This window comes from Typopeltis vanoorti, chromosome 19 (assembly GCF_054136105.1).
Source record: "Typopeltis vanoorti isolate ZY-2024b chromosome 19, IOZ_Tvanoo_1.0, whole genome shotgun sequence".
In the NCBI taxonomy this organism is placed as follows: Eukaryota; Metazoa; Arthropoda; class Arachnida; order Uropygi; family Thelyphonidae; genus Typopeltis; species Typopeltis vanoorti.
Genome location: NC_143567.1, coordinates 91,903,011 through 91,930,420, shown reverse-complemented (window position 1 = coordinate 91,930,420; position 27,410 = coordinate 91,903,011). Strand labels below are relative to the sequence as shown.

General features: G+C 37.4%; 1 protein-coding gene across 1 annotated transcript in view; it reads right to left on the bottom strand.

Annotated features, from left to right (window-relative positions):
* The window catches only part of LOC150096340 (dnaJ homolog subfamily B member 12-like), a 173,152-nt gene that overhangs the window by 83,494 nt on the left and 62,248 nt on the right, over positions 1 to 27,410 (bottom strand). The window lies entirely within an intron of this gene.

Sequence of the window (27,410 nt, the reverse complement as noted above, 5' to 3'; positions counted from 1 at the left end):
AAGGAAATCAGAATAAATTATAAAACAAATTGGGAGGATAGTAACAAGCATGGCTCCCTCTGAAAATACACAAAAAAAATAAATCACAAATTGCTTACTATTTTTTGTTCATTTAAGTAGATCAAGGTCTAAATAAAGAAATACCACATAAAAAGACTTATATTTTCTGTCAAATAATTACAAAAAAGAGATTTTTTTTTGCTCACCTAAGCTGTATAACAACATCAGCAACCATTACTGAAGTGAAGCAAAACCTTAGTGTTTCTACTCTGGAACCAGAGGATTGTTTCGTTTGGTTTTGTAAAATGTGATGCAGAATTTTTTATTAGTCATCTTTTTTGTGTTCATATTTATGAATTTAGGGACGCAAAACACACGTGTTGAAAAGATTATTTTACTGATTAATAATAAAATAATAGCTTGACATTTCGACCCCTGTATTGAGGTCATCATCAGACGGATACACATGTATAAGAACCAAGCTACATGCTGTTGCACTCTATACAGGTAAATTACATCTATGTTGTTGACTAAAATTTTTTCTTTGCCTGCCCTCTAGTGATTAAAAAAAAAATACCAATAAAAACTACAATAAACTCTGCTCAAGTCCTCATGTACTAGGATTCTACTGGAATTATACAGTTTATATTGTTATATTACAATTATCTTCTGGATTTGTACAGTACAGGTTGCTATTGAATGTTCAGGAGAAAAAGAAAAAAAAAACACTTCACCAAGTCTTCTTGTATTGAGGTTTTTCTTCGTGATTGCTATGAAGGTTGCAGATGGGTCTCCGCATTCTTGGAATGGTTAGACCATCATTTTTATTCAGATTCGGATCATGTTTGAACATTTCACATGCTTCCTTGAATTTCCGCTCAAACCAGGTTTTGGTGCAGTGGAGGGACTTGGTACCTTTCCAATCAAAGCATTCATAAATATGAATGCTGATCACCATGTAACCTTAAAAGAAAGAATCTTTTCTGTGTGTGCGCATTAAAATGTGATGTGGCAAAATTTCTTTCTTTTTGTAGTCTGCTTAGTTTGTTTTTGTATGTTGGATTCACTGACTTTAAATGGTAAGGTTGGCTTTTGAGAAATAGAGGCAAAAGGTGTTTGCTTCTAGATGCCTACTTTCTGATACTGGCTTTTATTGGTTTTATATAATCTGTTTCATCTGTTTTTGTATGTTTGCTTCACCAGCTTTAAATGGTTCAGGTTAGCTTTCGAGGGCAGCAGGCCTGAGGTGTCTGTCTGCTTCTAGGTGCATGCATAACTACTGTGTGACCAATTTGGTATCTCTTAATCTCTGTTTTTTTCTGGTCTAATAAGACCATTTTTCTTTTCCGATTTTCAGCAGTTTGGTTTACTGATGATACGTGATGTGCAGATTTTATCTTTTGGCACTGAAATTCAAACGTCCCCTGGTTTCTAATAATTGGTCATATTTCTGACAGTTTGTTAGATTTTAAAACTTGGTGTTCATTATGAAATTTTAAATTACACAATATATGTAGCTATTAAACACACAACATTTCATGAGTGGAAACAAAAATGATCTTATAATAATGTAGTGTTATGGTTTGAGAGTGTGAAAGATAAGGTTCTGCTTCATGACAGTAATGGATGCAGATACCATTACGTAGTTTAGGTAATTCTCGTGGAAAGGCTTAGACGTTGGTTATGCATTTTCACTATATAATTTAAGGAAATTACAATGGATTAGGATATACATTAAGATAAATTTTAATATATTTCAATATTTCGGCAACGTCACGTTTGCCATTTTCAAGAACTTAACTACAAGACACCTGCACGCAGGCACAACAAAACAGTAAGTGAGGAAGAAGTAGAAAGCTATTATTTCTCCTCAAGTCCTGATTGTGCCCTCTAGCGGGCAATGTTGGTAATCTTGGGCGATTGGGCTGAAGGTCTTCTGATGTAGGTTTCCCAAATTTGAGGAAGTCTCATGCAGCCAAATTTGTTGAGGTTTGGATCGTTTCTTAGGGCTGAAGCTGATTCCATGAAAAGCCTTTCATATCTGTATTTGCTACGGTGTATTATCCTGGCTTTCTTCCACCGTATTCTATGGCAGGTATCCAGCGCATGGTCAGCAAGACTAGAGTGGCTGTATTGGTGAAAACGGATATAGTCCTTGTGTTCTGAAATTCTGATATTTGCTGTCCTGCCTGTTTGGCCAAAGTAGGACAGCTTACAGCTGCAAGGGACCTGGTATACACCAGGTAGGTCTAGGGGGGAAGGTTGGTCTTTAGTAGGGCGGATAAGGGATGCCAATTTTTTATATGGTCTGCAAGTTATGTTTTTTTAAGATTTTTGTGATTTTTTCCGAGGTGCCTCGGATGTAGGGTATGGTGATGGATTTAGAGTAATCCTTGTTGTGAGGGAGGGGGAGGTTGTGGTTTACTGGTTTCAATATTTTTTGGATTTTTTTTTTTTTGGGTGGGGGTAGCCATTGGCTGAGAAGGTGTTGAGAATGTGGTTTGGTTCTGTGGTTAGGGCATTGTCATTCGAGCAGATAAGTTTAGCCCTGTTGTGAGGTTGTTGGTGAATGTATCTGCCTGTATGGGTGGGTTTTCTATATACTGAGAAAACTAAGGTTCCATCAGGCTGGCAGGTGACTAGTGTGTCTAAGAAAGGAATGCAGTTGTTTTTTTCCTCTTCCAGGGTGAATTTGATTCTGGGGTGTTGGTTGTTTAAGTGTGTTAAGAAGGAGAGGAGTGCATCGCCCAAGAATACCAACATTGCCAGCTAGAGGGCACAATCAGGACTTTAGGAGAAATAATAGCTTCCTACTTCTTCCTCACTTACTGTTTTGTTGTGCCTGCGTGCACATGTCTTGTACTTAAGTTCTTGAAAATGGCAACGTGACATTGCCGAAATATTGAAATATATTAAAGTTTATTTTAATGCATATCCTAGTACGTTGTAATTTCCTTAAATTATATAGTGAAAATGCATAACCAACATCTAAGCCTTTCCATGAGAATTACGATTATCCACGGAGATGTTATCGCACGTAAAGCACGCCATTACGGTAAATTGAAGTTGAAGCTATCAAGACAACTGAATCGTCTCGCCTTCCTAAAGCGCTGCCGAGATAACCAGGTAATCCCTAACTGTGTGAAATTCAAGCACCGTTTCTCTTCGCAAAAGGCACTTCGTATTTATAACCGTGCCAGCCAAGCCTTACTCAGAGAACAAATTGCCGCCACTCGCCGTTTCCTGAGTGAAGCTAACTCAGCTATACAAGCACTCGAAGATGACCTTTCAAGCACCTTAAGCCACGAAATTTGGTCGATTGTATACGACATCTCATGCACTGCAGCGGAGAAAGAATTTAAAAAAGTACGAGATCGACACATCAAAAAATTTGAAAATTTAAAAAAGGACGCAATCTCGAAACCGCAACTTCCTACCGAAATGTTAGTCAACCTGTCGTCACTTGGTGTGAAACCTGAAGCACTCGATGCCCTCGCACGTGACCACAACTTTGCCATCGCGCCCAGAAGAATACCTGCTGAGGATATCATGATACGAATTGAACGCGGGATTCGACACCTTCCAAGCCACGTCGCCAACGATATCAGACTGGATGTAGCTTGTGTTCTGACCAAAGCTAAACCACCTAAAACCAACATGCCCAGTAAAGAAATTAAATCTCAATTAGAATTAAAGAAAAACAAGAAAATAAAAATCACCAAAGCTGACAAAGGGAATGCCACAGTATTACTTAACCAAAAAGATTACACAGGTAAGCTGAAATCTCTATTGTTAGATAGGGCCACTTACCTCCCTATCGAGTATAATCCCACCAACTCACAAATTAGAAAACTCCACAGGCTCCTTAAGAAGGTCACTTCCTGGCCTGTGGAAATCACTAACAAATTAAAACCATATAACTCCATGTCCTCCCCCCCCCCCCCCGTATTTATGGACTCCCAAAAATTCACAAGGAAAATGTGCCATTACATCCCATAGTAGATGGCATTGATTCCCCCACATACAAACTAGCTAAACATTTGACCAAAGCTCTCTCACACTATACTGGCAACACACCTTCATACATAAAAAAACTCAGCCCATTATTTACAAATGTCCCACTCAAAGAATCCTTAGAGCTAATCGAAGCTAAATTTCCTCTGGATATCACAGCCCTATTTCAGTTCACAATGAACTCAGGCTATTTTGTTTGGCAAGGAAAATTCTACAAACAAATAGAGGGGGACAGCCATGGGTTCTCCACTCTCCCCACCCTTGGCCAACTTTTATATGGAGACTTTTGAAGAGGAAGTCTTAAACTCTGCCCCAAAAAAACCAACCATTTGGCTTCGCTATGTAGATGATGTATTCGCTATTTGGTCACATGGCTCTGATGCACTCCTCTCCTTCTTAACACACTGAAACAACCAACACCCCCAGAATCAAATTCACCCTGGAAGAGGAAAAAACAACTGCATTCCTTTCTTAGATACACTAGTCACCCGCCAGCCTGATGGAACCTTGGTTTTCTCAGTATATAGAAAACCCACCCATACAGGCAGATACATTCACCAACAACCTCACAACAATATGGAGTCATTAAGACACTACACGATAGGGCTAAACTTATCTGCTCGAATGACAATGCCCTAACCACAGAACTAAACCACATTCCCAACACCTTCTCAGCCAATGGCTACCCCCCCCCCCCCAAAAAAAAAATCCAAAAAATATTGAAACCAGTAAACCACAACCTCCCCCTCCCTCACAACAAGGATTACTCTAAATCCATCACCATACCCTACATCCGAGGCACCTCGGAAAAAATCACAAAAATCTTAAAAAAACATAACTTAACTTCTTGTTACAGACCATATAAAAAATTGGCATCCCTTATCCGCTCTACTAAAGACCAACCTGGTGTATACCAGGTCCCTTGCAGCTGTAAGCTGTCCTACTTTGGCCAAACAGGCAGGACAAATATCGGAATTTCAGAACACAAGGACTACATCTGTTTTCACCAATACAGCCACTCTGGTCTTGCTGACCATGTGCTGGATACCTGCCATAGAATACGGTGGAAGAAAGCCAGGATAATACACCGTAGCAAATACAGATATGAAAGGCTTTTCATGGAATCAGCTTCAGCCCTAAGAAACGATCCAAACCTCAACAAATTTGGCTGCATGAGACTTCCTCAAATTTAGGAAACCTACATCAGAAGACCTTCAGTCCAATTGCCCAAAAATACCAACATTGCCCACTAGACGGCACAATCAGGACTTTAGGAGAAATAATAGTTTCCTACTTCTTCCTCACGTACTGTTTTGTTGTACGTGAGGAAGAAGTAGGAAGTGTGCCTGCGTGCACGTGTCTTGTACTTAAGTTCTTGAAAATGGCAACGTGACGTTGCCGAAATATTGAAATATATTAAAATTTATTTTAACGTATATCCTAGTATGTTGTAATTTCCTTAAATTATATAGTGAAAAAGTAGTTTAGGTAAGTAAAAAAAAAATATCATTATAATTATTTTTTAGGAATTGCAGGTATTTATTTTTATGTTAGATTTCTTGATTTAGACTCTGATCTACTTAAATGAACAATTAAGAGCAAGAAATCTGTGATTTTCTATCCATTTTAGAGGGGAGTTATGCTTGTTACTATTTACCACAAATTGTACAAACCTTTAATTTTCTTTACTTCTCAAATATACAAATATTTCATAGATGATATACTGTTAATGTATCATTTATAAACATTTACATATAGAATGTAAAGGCAGTTATTCAGCATCTGCACCTTAAGTTTCCCCAATGAAGTTAATTTTTTTTTCAATTAACTATTAATCCAAAGTTTCTACCACACTCAGTGGCCAAAACATTATACACATTTTCATGTTAAACAGAATCCACTAATAACATGCAGTCAGCAGTACATTAGGTAATGATTATAACTAGGCTGCAGATTGCCTTCCCAAGAGACAGTATGCATTCAACTGTAATGGACACAAATATCAATCTGAGAACTGCAAACAAGAATGACAATGGAAGATGGCTGCTTGTAACACTGTCTCGATATATCCAGACAGTATGATAAGCAGAAAACATCAAGTCAATGTCAGGCATGTGGCTGAAAACAGTTGAATGACATGAGATAGATAAGAAAATAGACAAGATTATAATGTGTTAACAGACATGCTGCAAATGGTGAAACTGCCTACATGAGTCAATAAGGGACTGTGTGACAGAGTACATCTACCATGCTTCAGACATAGCGGTGTATATATTCAGGGTGTGCTAAGTGTGCAACTGCACAACTGGGAAATTCATGAAGAAATAATTTTTGAATAGTTGTTTATTTGAAATAAATAATCGTGAACTGTTACAAATATCACGACATTCATTCCCAGTGCGACTGTAAATCAGATAAGGTGAGTGCTGCCATTGATGCAAGTGTTGACCAGTCATATATGAACAAAGTGTAATGTGATTCCTTACACAGTCTGTGACAAGGCATTTGCATGCATTTTTAAGGGCTAAAAAGCAAAAAAAGCAAGCAGAGATTATAATGAGCATGCTGAGGAATTTTGCATTGACTGAAATTTGCATTGGAATTAAAGGAGAAAAATAAACTAACATTTATTTTTATCCTTCTCAACAATTTGGAAACAACGTTAAAGATATTTCGTGTACACCTTTTACAAGCCGAAAATATGAAGTCAACTTAAAAAAGTATTAAAGATGATAAACCATGTCTGCTTCTTCCAAATTTACAGTGTTTGCATCTCCAAAATGAAAGATTGAAAGGATGTATAAATAGACTGATTTTCTTAGAAAAGTACATTTTTATATCCATTTAATGATTTTTAATGTTGTCCTAACAAAGCACACCAGCTGGAATATTCACCATACACATCAGACATCATCTAACAAAAACAAGTGATTAAGATTAGAAAAAGAACATTGGCACATTAGAGTGGAGAAAAGTCACATGAAGTGATTAATTCCAGTTACAGTTATTTCAGGTGAATGAAAGGACAAGGGTGTAGGCAACAACAATAGAGAGGCATGAACCTAAGTGATGGTCTGGGAGACACACTGATTACCTGGCACTCCCTTAGGCCCTCATTGCAAAACATCACTGCTGACCAACAGAATACTATACCAAGTCAAAGGACAATTCATCCAGGAATGGTGAGAAGAACACCTACTTCAGCCACAAGATTTCAATCCCATCGAGCATCTTTTGGATGTGGTAAAAGATGTTTGCAAAAGAGTTACACTATCTCAGAAACTACAAGAATTCGTGTCTGCTTGATGACCTGTGGAGAGCATTTTCTGAATTTCATTGAGTCAATGCTCTGACATATCAAGGTTGTCCTAAAAGCTAAAGGTGGCCCAATATGTTACATGGATATTCCTAATAAATTGGATTCTCAATGTATTTGTATGTAAAACTATCATGCTGAACTTCCCGCTTTGCTGTTTTGAGTATATAAAGCTACGTTAATAAAGAAAAGGTACAACTACAAACCTCTTATTTTAAACAAAAAAAATTGTTACATGTAATATATATATATATATATATATATATTACATGTAAAAATCTCAGGACTCCCACGGGCTACAGTGTGTCCCCTAGGTGGCGGAGATGAGGGGAACTCTGACTACCATCCGTTGGGTATCAGGGCAGCTCTCAATATATTGAATAAAGAGCCGTGGACCAGTGGTTTTGGGACCGGCGATCCCATGTGAAAATATTGCCATTCACCGACACGCACTTGGCCAGTGTGGTGAATTTATGGCCTAACCTTCCAAGATGAATCCGACAGAAATAAAATGGCCCTCATTCCCCGGAGGTTGGATTGTTACCACCTATGGCAGCAGGCAGTTAAACATGAAGGCAGAAGATGATAAGAATCCCCAGGTAACCAGATCATGCTGCAATTGGAAACTAGATGTTGGAACATTAAACTGTAGGACTCTGAGCAGTGAGGCACGGCTAACTCAACTAACTGAAGAGCTAAAGTGACTAAAATGGGACATTCTTGGACTGTGCGAAGTTAGACGTAATGGTGAAGAAATTCTTCAATTAAAAAATGGAGACATACTATATTACAGAGGCCAAGATAAGGAAAGATTCAGTGGAGTTGGATTCTTGATCAACAAAAAAACTAAAGAACAACATAATAGAATTTGACAGTGTATCTGAGTGAATAGCAAGTATTGTTCAAATCTCAAAAAATACGCTCTTAAGATCATCCAAGTCTATGCACCAACAATAAGTCATACTGATGAAAAAATTGAAGCCTTCTATCATGATGTATCCCAACTCTAAAGGAAAACATCATTTCAAAATTGTAATGGGAGACTTTAATGCTAGAATTGGTATACAACATTCAGATGAAAGCTCAATGGGAAATTTGGATATGGCATGAGACGACAGAGGAGCAAGGCTAATAGAATTTGCAGAAAAAGAAACCTGTATATCATGAACTCCTTTTTCAAGAAAAAAACACATAGAAAGAGGACATGGAAAAGTCAAAATGGAAAAACTAGTGAAATTGACTTTATCCTCAGCAATAAGAAAAACATCTTTCAAGACTGCTCTGTTATAAACACCTTCAACATTGGAAGGTGACCATCGTATGGTATGCAGTAAAATCCAAATAAATTGCCAAAAAAAAAGAAAAATGTTTCAGAGATCAAAGCAAAACATAGATGTACACAAACTCAACATAAAAAAAAAAAAAGGGATATTCCAACACAAACTAAACAATAGATTTAAACATCTTATTATAGATGACAATACTGATCTATCAGAAAGTAATGACATTATTATCCAAAACCTTTTACAATGCTCACTTGAAACAGCCGGTACCACAGAACAGAAACAAGTCAAAATTTCTGAAGAAATAAAGAGAAATGAAACAGTCAATTAACCTACAGAATAAAATTTAATACAGTGAATTGTGCAAAATGATCAAAAAACGTATCACAGAAGAAATAAGAAATTCAATTGTAAATTCATACAACAAACAATTGAAAACAAACGTAGTCTCAAAAAAAAAAAAAAAAAGGCCAAACAGCAATTGATGAACAGCAACAAACAGACGGTTGCAGTCAAACTACAAGACGGGACCATCACCAGAAACAGATATGCTATAGCAAAAAGAGTAAGAATTTTACTCAATATTATATCAGGATGATGAATTAAATGGAGAAGACAACTACAACACAAATGAAGTACCAGATTCTACCAGAAGTTATGTGGAGCATCCAAAGCTTGCAAAATGGGAAAGCTGCAGGTGAGGATGGAGTTATAACTGAACTTCTAAAAACAGGTGGAGAAATAATCTACAAACTCTTAGCAAAACTATTTACTTTATGCCTGAAGAAAAATGATGTACCAACAACATGGAAGAAGGCTACCCTAATTCTGATACATAAAAAAGGTGAGATAGAAGACTTGACAAACTACCGACCTGTCAAAGGTTGGTCGATTGGTAGAGCCTCTGCTACTAATAGCTCGCAAAAAGTTAAGCAAGTTTGAGTGCAGTTAGTAGTTGGAAGGGGTACACTCTCCCTTGATGAGTCTTTGAACTCCCTGGAGGTGTCACATAATAATAATCAATCTACTATTAGTGGTTTACAAAGTGTTAACAAAAGTCTTAGCTCACCGGCTTTGTCCGACTCTAGACCTAGCACAACCAAAAGAACAGGCAGGCTTTCAAGGGGGCTTTAGTACAATGGACCATATTCAAGTTGTACAGCAGATTATTGGATGGTGTAATGAATATCAGTTACCACTAGCCTTTGATTCACTTAAAACTTGTGCAATACTTAAAGCATTACGAAACCAACAAGTGGAGGGGCCATACATCAGGACCATCAAATTAGCATACACCACTGCCACAGCAACAATTAATTTCAATAGCAACATCTCTACTGTGGGAATACAGAGGTAAAAGACAGGGTGACACAATATCTCCAAAATTATTCACAGCATGCCTAGAAGAAATATTCAAACTTCTTGATTGGGAAGGGAAAGGTCTGAATATAAATGGAAGATATTTAAGCCATTTATGCTTTGCAGATGACATAGTTATCTTTACTTCAACTGCACATGAATTACACTCATATCCATGAACTCCAAATTGCTAGCAAAACAGCTGGCATAAAGATAAACCTAAAGAAGACCCAAGTTATGTTCAATAGCTATGTACAACCAGAAATAATGAAAATCAATAATGAGGAAATTAAACAAGTAGATCATTACATATACTTAGGACAACAGATATCAATGGAACAAAATATCATGGACGAAATTAAAAGGTGCATGATGGTTGTGTGGAAAGCATTTGGCAAATTACATTCAATATTCAAAAGCCAATTACCATTATGCCTGAAGAGAAAAGTTTTTAACCAATGTATTCTTCCAATACTGACATATGGCTGAATGCAAAGGAAATTCAAAAATTAAGAACAACACAATTGAACATGGAAAGAAGTATGCTTGGTATCACAAGATTGGATCACATACAGAATATATGGATAAGAAATCAAACCAAAGTCTCTGACATCATAGAAGAGTGAAATATCTGAAGTAGCAATGGGCTGGGAATATTGCACGAAGACAAGATCAACGATGGACAAAAGAAGTACTGGATTGGATTCCACATGGGGAAAAACGGCCACAACACCAACCTAAATCATGGTGGATTGATGATGATATCAAATTTGCAGGAGTGACATGGAAAAGGAGAGCCATGGACAGACAGTTTGAAGTAATCTTGGAAAGGCCTTCATCCAGCAGTGAATCGACAATGGCTGATAATGATGATGATATATATTATAATATCTTGGTATCTTTAACATATATATAATATTCATCAAAGCTTGATTTGCTTCCTCAGTCTTAAGAAAAGGCTGGTTATATTCCACTAATTCGAGCCCTGCCAAGGGCCTATGAGTTGTGGAAATACTTTCTGAAAATGAAAGCTGTGACGAACAAAGCAGCCTTTTGCAGCTGCCCAATTTTTATCCATCTAATTCTAGTGCTTCTAGATGATTTTTCAATGTTTTAGGGATGGCGCCTAAAGCACCTATTATTATGGGAACAACTTTCGTTTTCTTTTGACAGATTCGTTCAACTCCGATTTGCAAATCGCGATACTTTGTAATTTTTTCATTTTCTTTGTCATATGTATTATAATATATATAATATATAAGTTAAGGGGAAAAAAATCCCTTATTGTTTTTCAGCCAGTAAGCGAAACTAAGATCGAAAACTACAATCTGAACGTTTCATGCCGACGAACTGTCGGCGGATCCAAGCGTAAGTGACCACTTGGTAGTGCCACACCAGGGCAACTCGTTGCAAAGGTGGAGCAAGTTCCCTCACTATTCTTGATATTTTCTCACAATGTAAAAACACACAGCTCCTAGGATATGTAGTACTGTTTTACATTATGAGGAGAGGTCACTACCCAGACTGGTTTCAACCTTTTTTTGAGGTCTAGCTACTCACTGATGAGACCTCAAAAAAAAAAAAAAGTTGAAACCAGTCTGGGTAGTGACCTTGCCTCAATGTAAAACAGTACTACATCTCCTAGGAGCTGTGTGTTTTTACATTATGAGAAAATATCAAGAATAGTGAGGGATCTTGCTCCACCTTTGCAACGAGTTGCCCTGGTGTGGCACTACCAAGTGGTCACTTACGCTTGGATCCGCCAACAGTTCGTCGGCATGAAACATTCAGATCGTAGTTTTCGATCTTAGTTTCGCTTACTGGCTGAAAAACAATAAGGGATTTTTATCCCCTTAACTTATCAACCTCGCCAGAAAAAAATAGCCATTTGGCTTTTCATCTTAGTTACCATATATAATATATATTTCTAATATATAAATATATATATTATAAATATATATAATAAAAGAAAGAAATGAAATTTATAATAAAAGAAATGAAAGAAAGTTGCATTTTGAATAAATTTAATTGTTATTCTAGTCTCGGTCAGTATATATAAATATGAACATATCCCAATTCAGAGTTAATACTACAAAAAAAATATATATTACATGCAGTATAAATTATACATAGAGTAAAACCCCGTTTTTACGTTCCCGCAATTTACATTTTCCTGCCATTTATGTCATTTTCCGTTGGTCCCGTCTTAAGGCCTGTTCTAACGATATATTGTTTTCCCGCCATTAACAACTTGATATGGACGTTATTTCCCGTGGTTTGCATTTTTTTCTCGGGTGGCAATAGTGATTTTCGAATTGATTTCTGCAGAAATCTGCACATTTCTGTTCTCAGATGGCGTTGCTTTTGGCTGTAGTTTCGTTTCCACTATCACGGTGACTTGCACGCTTGCAGCAGTAATGTAGTGATGAGCGATACCGTGATTTTTCAATCACAGTACGAATTGATATTGCAGAATTTCTGCTAAGTAATTTAGCATGTGAAAGTTGCTTCAAGTTGCCATGGTGGATTATCCATGTTAGTAACACGGAGAAAAAAAGACAGAAAATGTATTTCGGTAGAAGAAAAGATGGCAATTCTGCGACGTGTAGATTGGCATGCCAGAACACGTGTGCACTTAGCAAAAGATCTTGGACTCTCATTGTCCACTTTGAACACGATAGTAAAAAACAAGTCAAGCATTGAACTCAATGCAAAGCAATCTTTTCTTTTTTTTTTTGACATAAAAAAAAAGAAAAACAAAAACAATCAACAATTAAAATTTTTTTAAATAGATAAATGTAAGTATGTTGTAATAGATTTCACAGTATGATGTGAACACAGATGGATAAGAAAATATTTATTAACTTAGAAGCTAATATTTCGCTAGTATATCCAGCATCTTCAGAGCACACAACACAAAGTTTGTTACAAAAGCAAGACAACCACAATCTGGTGTAACAGTGGGGCTAGTATAAGTAATTGCAGTGTGCAACACAAGACTAAAGTCCTAATATGGCGCCATCTAGGTTAAAAAAAAAAGATTCAAAGTTTTGAAATAGTAGTCCAAATGATAGTCTTAGAAAGTTTGAAAAATAAAATAAAATAAAAAAATAAATAAAATAATATAAAAGTAATAAATATTAATTTGGTATTAGGATGACTGTCTCCCAAATCTTTGGTAGATTTATACAGCCATACTTGTTAAGGTTTGGAGTATGTTTTAAGGCTTCTGTTGATTCCAGGAACAACCTCTCCGAATTGTAGAAGCTTCTGTGCATTACTTTTGTTTCTTTCCAATTGATCCTGTGTGCAGGGGTATCCAAAGCATGGTCTGCCAGACCCGACTTGCCATAGTGAAAGTGTTGGATATATTTTTTGTGTTCACTGAGGCGGATGTCCACATTAATAAATAGCTATTTTCTTATCTATCTGTGTTGATATCATACTGTGAAATCTATTACAACATGTTTGACGAACCCATAAGCCTATCCACACGTATAAATGTAAGTAATTGTAAATTCATTTATTTTCAGTTATTAAATTTTGCAATCTAGTATGTAGACTCGCATACTATAGTTCACCCACCGTTTGTAGGTCCCTGCTTCGCGTCTTTCCAAGAATAGTCGATTCATGCTGAAGGGGAGAAAGAAATGAAGGACGTCTGAATTATTCGCAAACACGCGAAATTACGTGCTTTATAGGTAAAATTTTCTCCAACTGTTATACAAGCAACATAGTTAACTACAATAATCATAAAAGAGAAGTTAATTTTCCGACTGGTAATAATAAACAACTCATCCCACAATACGAACTGATTACCCTATTATCGGAATGGGTTCTCCTTTTTCTGATACGCGCAGAAGTGTCGAAGGATCTCTAATCAGTGGGCGAACTATAGCTGTAAGTCATCTTTTAGTTTTTTTAATGTTTTTTTTTACATTTTCTGCTATTTACATTTTTTTTTTTTTTGGATGGCCCGACTTTTCATTGTCCTCATGCATCTCATGACCACTTTGAAATTGCTTAAACCACTCGGAAACTTGAGTACGGGATAAGCATTCATTACTGTATGCTTTTTGAGGCATTTAATGCATTTTGGTAAAACTTTTACCAAGTTTAACACAAAAGTCAATCGCAGCTCTCTGTTTGAAACTCATTTTCTGGCCATTCGTCAAAACACACTCACTCTTGGCACTATAACTCGGCTTCTAACGAAACAAATGTCATAAACAGTTGACACAACACTAATGAAGGTTGCCATTTTTAACAACAGAAAGATACAACAGGTGGCACCACTAGTTTCTTCTATTTTCAAAAAGTTCGGTTTCTTTTTGGATAGAGGGTGTATAGAACAAATAAATAGTTTCATTTCTGCCTAATTTTCAAGTTTCTTTTAGCTCTTAGTTCATGGCCATGCATGATTTCAAAATGAGGATGCCAAGTATTATGGGATAGTTGGTAATGTATGGCATGTGCTGGTGTTGAAAAATTTGTTTGTGTGCAACTTTTGCAAGAAGGCTTTAGTTTTTTTCCTGGAAAAAAATTCCAGGATTACTTTTTATTTTGCCACTTTTACTTCATAAAAGCACATATAACTTATTGTTTTGGATGAAAACATGTATTCCATATTATCCTACCTCCAAACGTGTTTCTGAAAATCTTTGCATAAATGTACTTGAAATAAAGGAAATTCGCAAAAGAAAAAAATTTACTTTTCCTTGAACAGTTTTCATTTTATCTTGCAAGAACAAAATTATTTTAAATTATCTAGTTCCTCTACACTGATTGTAAGGAATGCAGAAAACTGATGTGACTTTTAACCTATTGGGTGTTGGCAAATAAGTTCGTTTGGATTTTCAGAGTGGAATGAAACACATTTTATTTAATATATATAATGCATATTAGTCAGTTATATATTGACCCTCTTAATCAATGACCTCTTGCCATCTGTCCACCAACTTCATTATGCCACGTTTATAAAACTCCTGAGGTTTACTGGCAAAAAACTGATCCAGGTGTCTTTTGACAGCCTCCTCATTAGCGAAGGTTTTCCCGTTCAGAGAATTCTGCAACGATTGGAATAAGTGGTAATCAGAAGGTGCCAGGTCCGGTAAATACGGAGGATGTGGCAAAACATCCCAGCCAAGATGTAACAATTTACTCCAGGTTGTTAACGATGTGTGGGGTCTGGTGTTGTCGTGGTGAAAGACAACTCCTTTCCGATTTGCCAATTCAAGATGTTTTGTGCTAATTGCACGGGCCAGTCACATTAACTGTGAGCAATAGACAGTTGAATCAATCGTTCTGCCTGACAGTGACACCTCGTAGTGGACAACACCTTTATAATCCCACCACATACAGAGAGCACGATCTTCTTTGGGTACAATCCCGCTTTCGAGGTTGTTTGCGGCGATTCGCTCTTGTGCCCCCATGATCTTTTACATACCACGTTATCGTACACGACCCATTTTTCATCTTCCATAATCATCCGCTTCAAAAATGGGTCGTTTTCTTTGCGATTCGCAGCATATCACAGATGGATATGCGAGCAGTCATATTGGCCTCAGTCAATTCATGATACACCCAAACATTGAGTTTTGAAACATATCCCAGCTTGTGCTAATCATTTTCAACGCTTGTATGGGATATGTTCGGTACTGCAGCAATCTCCTGCACTGTTTGTGACGGATTTTTGTTGACGATATCCTTCACGACACTCGAATCAACCTCCTTCAGGCGACCGGTGCAAGGCATATCACTGACATCGAAATCTTCAGAACGGAATTTAGCAAACCACTTTTGGCATACACATTCTGTTAAGGCACCATCCCCATATATGCTGCATATTTTTTTTTTATGGGCCTCCACAGCTCGTTTGCCTTTTTTGAAATAAAAAAGCAAAATATGCCTGTAATATATGTTATTTCCTTCCATTTCTAAAAATATGTCACACACGCAACTGAAATAGGCCGAACAAAAATTCACTGAAAGGTTATGCGAAATGTCGCCTTTCAACTGCGCAATAGGTTTGCGTGGTAGCGTAACAATAGCGACAGGCGAAGCAGTGTAAACTTGCACTAATGCATAAACCAAACAAACTTATTTGCCAGCCCAATATTAACTGTCCAATCTCATTTTCAAGTTACACTCTCTTAAAAGATATTCACTCAGATACCATCCCCATGCTGTTTCTGTCAGGAACCATAGTGATAGTGTTAGCTACTAGAGCATTAACAGAACTGAAGACCGAAATAATCAACCAATGGAGTGTCAATGGAAAAGCAGAGCCAGCAAAGGAATTACAGAAACATCACCTTGGCTTAATTGGGAAATGAAAACCCAACTCAGCTAGTTCCTAACTAAGAGATGATTTAGTCAAGCAATATGGATCAGAGAAAGGCAACAGTAGTAGTAATTATAATACAAAAAAAAAAAAATCTGAATGAGAAACAGGTCCAAAGAGAATAATATAGCCAAACTTCAAATAAATGCAAAATTAAACAACAAGACAATTTGTGCATATGCTCCCACGGAATGACTGAGCACTGAAGAATAAAGCAATTCTTTATGACAGCAGATAGGAAACGAATCCTGGACCTACAGAAATGTTCTAAGAAAACCTGAAGAAGATGATGATTGAGCAATATTGATAAATATATGCTGAATTTCTCTTTCAAACTTGTCACTGCCAATACCATATCCTAGAACAAAGATGTGCATAAATTTTTCTCATGGTAGAAAGGAAAAAAAAAAACTTATGTTACTGTTGACAGTGATACCTTCAGACTGGTCTAGCATACAAGAGCATACAGGGAGTCTGATATCAGGTGATCACCATCTACTTCTAAGAAAGTTTAAAATTTGCGAGAAGATTAAAATAAAAAAAAATAGATTTCTATTAACAGTGGAGTTTAGTAGCATGGAACAATCAAGAGTATTAAACATTTATCAAGCAACAAGTACTAGAGTTTCAAGCATTGCTGCATCCTACCAACCTAAGGAATAAAGCTGGGAAGGTGAAAAGCTCAGAAGAACTCAGCTTTCATCACAGTGGAGTACTTCTGGTTGGGAGTTACTACTTATCTTATCTAGCCAAAAAACATAAAAGGATAAAATAAGTGATAATTTTAGTTCCAGTTATAATGAAATCTTGGATTCTTTATACTTTTCATGACTCTGATCTAACTGACCCAGAGGTTTTAAGCATGGGCAACTTTCAGAGGGAATCCATAGAGGCATCATTATCCTGATGTGTACTCAACAGGAGTACACCTTTTGGGTATATATACTCTAGTATTATTTATTTTATTATTTATTCCGGTGCGAATCCTGTTCAGCATTGTCCAAGTCTTTTGGCTCAGTTCCATACCCGGGGATGTTGAGATGATGCCTATCCAAGTTTGAAGTTGAGAATTGGTATTTATGCTCCACGTTCACTTCCATTGTTCTTTGGTGTTGTAGTTGGTCGTTCTCAGGTGTTTAGCTTCACAGAGAGGGGGCTTTATTGATTTCAGTCTGTTGAGCTGTAGTTCTAGTATGTCATTGTGTATAGGCAATTCAGTATTTCTGAGTATTTTATAATATTCATGTAGAAGAGCATGATGTCTTCATAGGTTTGGTGGTATTATGTTAGCATTGGGAGCCAGTAAATAGGAGTTGTTTTTATGGTTCCAGTGATGTCACGTTGTGGTTCAAGTTGGCGGTCAATTAGTTTGGTATGGCAGCTGTTGAGCCAAACAGGAGCTCAGTACTCTGCCACCGAAAAAACTAATCCGATTGCGGATGTTCTTAATGTGGTTGCTGCTGCACCCCAAGAAGTGCCACATAATTTCTGGATGATGTTGCTTCTAGTTCTAATTTTCCAGCTGTGTTTTAAACATGTTTCTTATATGATAAGGTGCGATCAAGTGTAACTCCTAGGTATTTAGGATATTTGTTATGGTGTAGAACTGAGTTTCCAAATTCGATGTGCAGCTTGTCGTGTGCCAGTTTATTGCTGAGATGGAATGTAGACACTTCAGTTTTACTTTGACTTGGTTGCAGTCTTCATTTTTTAAAGTAGTTATGCATAGCAGCAAAGTCATTTGTGAGACTTTCCTCCATCCATCTTAGTTCTCTATTTCTGGTGGCTAATGCTATGTCATCCGCAAAGCAGAATTTTCTAGATGCCGTATCTGGCAGGTCAGCAATGTATAGGTTAAATAAGAGAGGGGCCAGTACTGAGACTTGTGGTAAGCCATTGTTGAGTTTCTTCTGATTATTGATATTTTCTCCAAGGACAACACGGAAATATCTATTGCTGAGCATATTATTAACAAGCTGTATTGTTCTTTGGCACGGTAGTACTTTCATTAGTTTATGCAGCATGCCCTCTCTCCATACATTGTCGTATGCGGCAGTTAAAATCAAGGAAAACTACAGAAGTTTTTAATTTTGTTGAAAGCTCACTTCAATGTATGATGTCAGCGCCAAAACCTGGTCACAACAGCTGTGATTGGGCCTAAAACCTGCCTGTTCTATCAGTAGTCTTTCCAGTAGTTTATATGTGCAGATTAGTAGTGAGATTGGACGATAGTTTTGTGGGTTGTCAGTTGAATTTCCAGGTTTGGGAAGGGCTATGATCTTAGCTCTCTTAAATTCCTTTGGCAACATGGCGGTGTTTATTATTTCCGAGAAGAAATGGGCGAGCCATTTTTTGGTATTTTTGTCAGCATGAATAAAAAATTCCAGGTGAACCCCGTCAAACCCAGGGTCTTTCTCGTATTTGTATCAGCTAGTGCACTGTTGATTTCCTCATCATTGAAGGGTATTGCATATTCTGATTCGTCTTGTAGTTTTGCTTCAGGTCTTGGCTTCTCTTTTAACTTTAATGGTATGGTTTTTATCACGTTGGCATCTCGAGATTCTAGTAATGTGGTTAACAACTTGGTTTAGTATGACATCCATCTTTTTAATAGTCATCATTGTAGCGCCTCCTAGCTTCCGTAATACACTCCAGGCCTTCCTGCTGCAGTGCCTGAGGTCCAGTCCCTCAACTGTTTCAATCCAGCATTGTTGTCTTGCTGCATCCAAGTCATGGAGGAGATCTTCTGTGATTTCCAGATCACCACTCTCCATAAATTTCTCATAGAGCTGTTCGCTCTGTTCGTTCCATCCAGGGATATACTTCTTTCTGTAGCCTCTGGGGATATTTTTTTAGCTGTAGAGATGACAGCTCCTACAAACTGATTGTAGTACTGGGTACAGGAGGTATGAAACGAACACACTTGTCAAGGTCAATGCATATTTTTCCTAGTCGGCTCTTCGAAGGTTCCATCTCGGGTGGGGAATTGATCGGACAAGAGGTATTTTTATGCCCACTCCAAGGAGGACCAGTCGGTGTGTTGGCTGTGAGGGAAGTCACCAAGAAATCTTCTTTGAGCAGGTAGAGGTTCATTCATGTTGTTAGAGGTGACGAAGAAGAGGTCAGGATTATAGTCTCTTCTCCATACTGCTGATCTTAAGGTGCCACGTTCTTTAGCATCAAAGACCAAGTAGATATTGGAGGTCTAAGCCCAGTCAGCGAGGGCTATGCCGCATTCATCATTCTGAGCATACCTCCATAACTCATGGGGCTATTGAAGTCTCCCACATATATAGTTGGGTGGCTCAAAAGAGGGAGAACTTGTTGAGGCCATTGGACATTTGGTAGCTTGTAGACATTAACAAGCGTCAGTTTGCCCAACTTCATCACGATCAAGCTGACATCATCACATGATGCAGTAACAAGTTCGATCTACTCAATGTTGTTGCGGGCATATGTCGTTATGCCATATGCATGGTGGTAAGTTGCTCCTACAAGCTGGTAGCCGTAATTCTCCCTCTTCTGTACAAGTCTTCTTCATGCATTTCCTGGAGGAGTACAATGACTATATTTTGGTCAAGAAGGAATTTTGAAAGGTATTCACATTTCGATTTGCTAATTCCTTCGATGTTAAGATGACAGATTCGGACTTGGGGTCAGAGATTTCTAGTCAGTTGGTTCTTCAAAACATTCACTTCTGATTGATGCATATAGTTAGTAGCCAAAAGATCCATAGATAGACTGGCTGCCAAGGTTGCTCTAGCTCATTTAGCGTTATCCAGGGTGCACCATGAGGAGGCGAGCTAGGATTGTGCACACTCTAGTAACATTGCTACATGAAAAGTTTACATAATACAAATTTGCCTGTTATTTATATCAGAACTCAAATACAGTGGTGCCTTGATTAACGATAGTAATCCATTCCAGGATTACTGTCATTATCCAAGGCGCGATTCCGCATAAGATTTAATTGAAAATCTATTAATTTGTTCCGGCTACTCCCCACAACCATACTGCATATTAAAAATGCAGATAAAACACATTTAAAATGTCATAAAAATATGGTAAATATCATTTATTTATTATACAGTATGTTTGCTACAAAAAAATTAACATTAATAAAATGAATTGTTCATTAAAACAGTTTTTAATTATCAATCTTCACCAGAAGGACAATTGGGCTCACTTTGGAGTTTTTTACAAATGGACCTGTAAAAAACATGCCTAGGGTTGTTTTGCTTCTGCCTCTTTTTTAAAATGTTTCTGAAAAACTGCATGGACTTTTCATTAAATAGATCTGCATTTCTATTAACCTCAGATTTGTTTGGATTCCATTTCATAGCAACATTTTGAACTTCCTCCCATTTTGCCAAAACATTTTTAATTTCAGCAGTCATAATTTGTTCTTTCTCTCCATCCTCATCTTCAGATGAAATTTCCATTTCCTTTTCTTCACATTGCTGCTTGAAAAGTTCTTTTAGCTCGTTAGTAGTCAGTTCTCGGTCATGCATCTCCAATAATTCTTGAAAAAAGAACCACAAGTTCTTCTTTCTTAGCTAAAATGGTTGATATTGTAGAATGACTGGTTTCATATATTCGAGCTAGCTGCATAACTTCCACACCTTCAGGATGTTTTGCTATTATTTCTTTCTTCTGTTCAATAGAGAAAATATTTCTGGTTTTTTTTTCCTCACTAGCTTTCTTTTCGGGACCTATTTTGTCATGGTAAAAAAATTTACTCTATAAAAAAAAAAGATACGCAAAATACGGTATTATTACAAATTATACAACATTAAGACAAGGGATAAAAAGAACATATCACCTAAAAATAAAAGTAAAAGTTAAAAAAAAAAAACTTTTTGAAATAAAAGTTAACAGTTAAATTCAAAACCTGCAATTTTTGACTTAGTGCATTTTGCTTGTAAGGTGACGATATTAGATACAACACATACTGTAACATACACTGATCAGCAGCTTATAGATACAACGATTATTCTACAGATGAGATTTGATTTTGCCTTTTGATGGTGAACAAACAGTGACACGCACCTGCCAATTTATTGTCTATATGAACCAACACAAAAAATAAATGCTTAAATACTTATTTTCATCATAAAATGCATTTATAACCACAAATTTTAAAATAAAGCACAGTACACTACAAGAAAAGAAACAAAAAACGGAAAACGTAAACAGCTGTCTATTATGGGTCAAACATACTTGAGCTTCACAGCTATGTCACGTGACTATTCTCTGTTCGACAATGTCTTCCCGCGCGTGGCTGAGTGTGACCGGAAAATTCCGGTTTTATAGATCGGATAGAGGTTCACATAATCAAGAGATTTCTTTCTTACAGCCACTCGTCGTTAACCGAGTATATCGTTATCTGAGGCCGTTGTTAACCAAGGCACATTTATTGTCAAATCGTATATTTCAGTCTTCTAAAGCAGTGGTCATCAAACTGTTTTGATCGCGTACCCCCAAGACAGAAAAAATAAATAGTGCATACTCCCAAATGATTGAGCAAAAATCTATTGTAATAAGTATTACAAAGAGGAAATATGCCTTGTATCATCATATAATAATAAAGAAAGCTAGATATTTTTACGCATTATTTTGTGTTGTATTGTGTCAATTTAGTTGTGTTGTATCTAATGTCAATTAATTGACATTAGATACAACACAACTTTGAACGAATTTTAACAGCTTACAAACATATTTATTACAATATTTAATGGGAACAATGGCCTTGCATTTCTTTCATAATTGCTTGAAATTCTGGTTTGATAGCTTGTGATACTGTGATACGAAGGTCTGGTTCCAAGTTTAATTTATTTCGATATTTGGTTTTAATACCTGTCATCGCAGAAAACGATACCTCACATAAATAAATAGAACCAAATGGTAGGAGTGCATCATTTGCTGTGTTTACTAAATTGCTATACTCTGACTTCAGTCCCATCCACCAATTGTGAAGAGATTTCTGTTAAAATTCGTTTTTCAAAGTTGTGTTGTATCTAATGTCAATTAATTACTCTTGAAAAATAATTGGATTTTACATTTTCTGCAAATGGATATAAAATCCATTGAAATTCTTCATCAGGAAGATCTGTGAATAAGTTACAAAAATATGTCTCTAAACTTTTTAAATGTGCAGATATTAGACTTTTTGTTTGTTTTACATTTATATTATTTTCTGTAATGAAATCAGATAAAGATGGAAACATTTCTAAACATCCCTTTTAAAATTTCTCTCTCCACAGCACCATTTTCTTTTGAAATGCAGTTATTTTCTCATTCATTGTTAAAATGTTACCTTTTCCTTGAAGAGACAAATTAAGCATGTTCACTTTTTCAAAAATATCAGCTAGGTAGCATAGTATTAATAACCACTTATCGTCATTGAAAAGATCTGCAAATTTCTAATCTTTAACCAGTAGGAAAATGCGTAACTCATCTTTTAGTTCTACAACTCTCTTAAGTACTTTTCCTCGAGATAACCAACGCACCACCGTGTGGTATAGAAGATTTTCGCGGATACTACCCATCTCTTGACTGTAAATATTTTACTATTCAAAGGCCTCGTTTTTATAAAATTAACTATATTGATAACAACATCCTGCAGTATTTTGTGTATATCAGGCTGTATTTTTTTTGCCGCAATAGCTTGCCTGTAGATAATACAATGAATGAATTTGACATGTGGTGCTATTTTGGTTACTTTTCCTTTCAATCCTTTCTTTGTACCAATTAAAGCAGCTGCTCCATCGCCAGTTATGTTTAAACAGTTTTTCCACAAAACATTGTTTTTAACAAAAAAGTTATTTACTGTTGAGAAGATATCTTCCCCTGTACATTTTTCCTGAAGTGCCTCACAAAAAAGTAGTTCTTTGTGTAATTCATTATTAAAATAATTTCTTGTAAATACCAATAACTGACACATGTTGGCAACATCTGTGCTTTCATCAAGCTGTATAGCAAATTTCTCACATTGAGTCATTTGTTTTAATAGTTGCTTCTTTAAATTATTTGCAATGATTTCTATACGTCTACCAATAGTATTTGCTGATAAGGGAATACATTTTAGTTTATCTGGATATTCTTTTCCATGGATTATTTCTACCATTTTTATGGCGGTTGAGAGTACAAGTGTTTCCCCAATGGTGTGTGGCTTTTGGTCTTTTGCAATTAAGAATGCAACCTCAAGAGATGCCTCCAAATATTTATCGATAATTTTAGTGAATTTTTTTAAGTTGTTGGATTGAGAATTACATGTCTTCAAACATTGATCAAAGAATTGTAAAGATTTGTGTTCATGTTCAGGATGTTTAGTTTTTAAGTGTCTTACTAATAATGATGGTTTCATACTTCCATTACATAGCGTCTCATGACACAATACACATGTAGGACGAGGTTCATTGTTGACTATCTTCGATGTAAATCCCCATTTCAAGTAGTCTTCTTGATAATTTCGAACTTTCTTGGGCAAGGGTTTGTTAAGTTTCACTTAATTTGACTGATAACAAACTTGTTTGAATAGAAGAATCAATCCTATCTTTTCCTTGTTGTTCGTCTGATGTAGAAGTACTATCATAATTATCTTCAATTCGTGGTTTCTTTGGAGGAAATTTTTTTAACCATTTATCCATTTCGTGAGAGTTAATTTGTAAAATTTAAATATAATTCATTTACTATTGATAATAGCAAACACTTTTAAAAAAATTTAAGCAATTTTGATGATATTAATTCACTATTTCTAGTGTAAACATAAAAGTAACCACAAAAAGGCATTGGAATTGCACAGAAACAATATATATATACTAAAAAATCTTTAAACATACTACTAATAGTCAAATAATTAATACAACTGTCGTATCATCTGTAGATAGCAGGATAACTAAGCAATTTTCCTTCTCTAGTTGGGCTTGTCAACACAAGGATGCTCTACAAACAATGGCAATGATAAGAAGTAAGAGATTTACTCCCCAGTTTTAAAAAACATGACAGCTTTGCCACGGACGATTATGTGTGCAAAGTCGCCCAATGTGTGCTACTCGCAAATTTAAGTTTACAGGGTGTTTTGTCTATATTAGATATATGTTTAATTGATGAAAGAAAGTAATATTCTTTATCTTTAATTAATTACTTAATTTTTTTCCTATCAATATAAAACTTTTTTGACATATCCCCACGTATCGACTTGCATACCCCCTGGGGTACACGTACCCCACCTTGGAGCCCACTGTTCTAAAGTACTTCTAACTGCATCAATCAAACTCTATCTTGGTCTCTGGGTTTTTTTTGTACCATCAGGGTAAAAAAAAAGTTTGTGAATCTTTCCTCCCTCTCTCTCTCTACAACATCATACCAGCTGAGATTACCTCTGCTCACACATTTCTGAATTGGAAAAAACATTAAAAATGAACAGAACAGGAATGAAATTGAAACAATGTCACCTTTGTTCCTAATCTGCTCATTTATGTTTCTATCAATTTCCTCTATTCAATTCCCTAACTTATTGACTGTTGATTTCTAATCTGGCTCTCAGATCCATAAGTTAAAACTGGTTTGAACAATATTCTAATATCCTGTATACACTCATGAGCAGTTGAATCAGAGATACCTGCCATGTTGGCAAAATGGTGCTGTGGTCGCCCTGGTGAATGGAATAGTGCCACGTGGCAGGGATGTTGTCAGACCTTGCACTGACCATCTGAGTAATAGTCGAGCACAGAATGGGGAAGACTCGTGATCTCAAGGAATTCGATCGCGGCTAGATAGTTGGAGCCAGACGTATGGAGCACTCCATCTCTGAAATCATGTAGGCACTGGGCTTTTCATGGGCCACTGTGTCAAGAGTGTACCGTGAGTACATGGAATCGGGTAAAACCACAGCCGCAGTGTACAACGTGTCGATGACAGGGGGGACACCGTCGGCTAGCTCGGATGGTAACAGCAGATAGACGAGCCACAGTGCCGCAGATCACTTGCCAATTCAATGCTGAACAACGACGACGTGTGAGCAGCCACACCATCCAGAACCATCTCCTCACTATGGGGTACAGAAGCCACCGTCCGACTAGGGTACCTTTGCTCACAGCACGTCACAAGACACAACGATTAGCATGGGCACAGGAACTGTACCATTGGACCCTCGATGCATGGAGAAAGGTTGCCTGGACTGATGAGTCGAGGTACACGCCGATGGCAGGGTACGAGTGCATCACCAAGCACATGAAGCGATGGATCCCTCGTGCCAGCAGGGTACAGTTCAGGCCGATGGTGGTGGTGGTATCCTCATATGGGGACTGCTTATGTGGGATGAAATAGGTCCCCTGGTACATCTACCATCGTCCCTCACCGGCGAATGATACAGGGACCTGCTGTCAGATCATGTGCACCCATTTCTGCATCTACAGCACCCTGCAGGAGACCTATACCTACAGCAAAACAATGCACTGGCCCATTGCTCCCGAATTATGGCCGAGTGGGTGGAAGAACACTCCACAGACATGAGGATGCTTAGCTGGCCCCTGAGGTCCCCTGACTTGAATCCTATTGAACACATCTGGGATGCTGTCGAGAGAGAGATATACGCACCCTGGACCCTGCTCCGACCAATCTCTGTGCATTGTGGGAGGATGTGCAGCGGTCATGGATCAGTTTGGCTCCCCAACACTTCCGGTGCCTTGTGGAGTCCATGCTGCATCACCGCCATCATCAAGGCGAAAGGGGGTGCTACCTACTACTAGGCAGGTATCTCTAATTCAACTGCTCATTAGTGTATATTAAGTTTAGAATTGTGATTAATTTCTTCCTCTTACTTCATATAAATTTATTAGATGACTCCTCACCATACCAGCTTTGCTTATTCTGTTAGGTTATTTCCATTTTGAATTTGCTACCTTCACATGACTAAACACGCTGGTTTCCATAAATTAAGAAACAGAGAAAAACTGCAATAACTTTGTGAGGGGGGGGGGGGGGGGAATGAAAGCCAGGTACATTATGTAAAAAGTGATGACGCTGAGTCTGTTTTATCATATACAAATGAGCCATGGCATAGAGCCTCCATAGCTCAGTCGGTACAGACAAAGCCCTTTGGTTGGAAAGACCTGGGTTCGATTCCCCATCAGTGACGTAAGGAACCTTTATCTGGTCTCTTTCGACCAAAGGTGAGTTAGCCGGTCTTATACTGGAGGTAGAGGTTTTTTTCCCGCTCAGAAACTGTTTTTTTGTCCCCCAGAACAGGCAAACCAGCCCCGTGAACACACACTACATACATAGGACACTAACCACCTTATCCTCGAGTTATGGCTGCAGTTGCAAGAATACTCACCATGATACTGTAAAAAGTTAGAACAGGAAAAGGATTAAGTAAGAGCCACAGCATAAAGTCGGGAATTTTGGAGTAGTTTTCCATTTTGTGTCTGGAGCGAGAACAAGACATTTTGTGATAGCAAATTCTTCGATATGGCTGCAAGAAATCATTAAGCCAACAAATTCAGGTGGTGAGTCATCATAAGAGGCGAGTTGTTCCATGGTTGTTTCACAGACTGTGGAACCAATTCCAACAGTCATAAATAGCATCCTGGAGATAATGGTGAAGGAAGGCCATGGGCTACAACCGAAGTGGATGAGCAATATCTCCAATTATTTGTTTGCCAAAACAGGCATGCTACCTTGAATCAGCTGCAATCTGATCTTGTGTTGGCTATAGGAACATTGCTTCTGTGCACAGAAGGTGGGCTGTATGCTAGGTGACCAGTAGTCTGTATGGTCCTATCTTCCCATACCATTGGAGAGACCATTTGAAATGGGCCAGGTGCCATGTAAACTGAATCCAATACTAATGGGGATCAGTATTGGAGATACTGATCCCCATTAGTATTGGTTTTATTCACCTCATTACAGATGAGTCCCGATTTGCTCTACAAAGCGATACCAGGCATGCTCCGATCTGGAGAGAACCAGGGACACTTATGTTTACCGTAGCATGATGATTCAAGGAGGCATTTTGTTGGGTGGACTGTACCAACCTGTATGTGCTTCCTAGTGGAACCATGAATGCTGCAACTTGTAGGGATGAGATCCT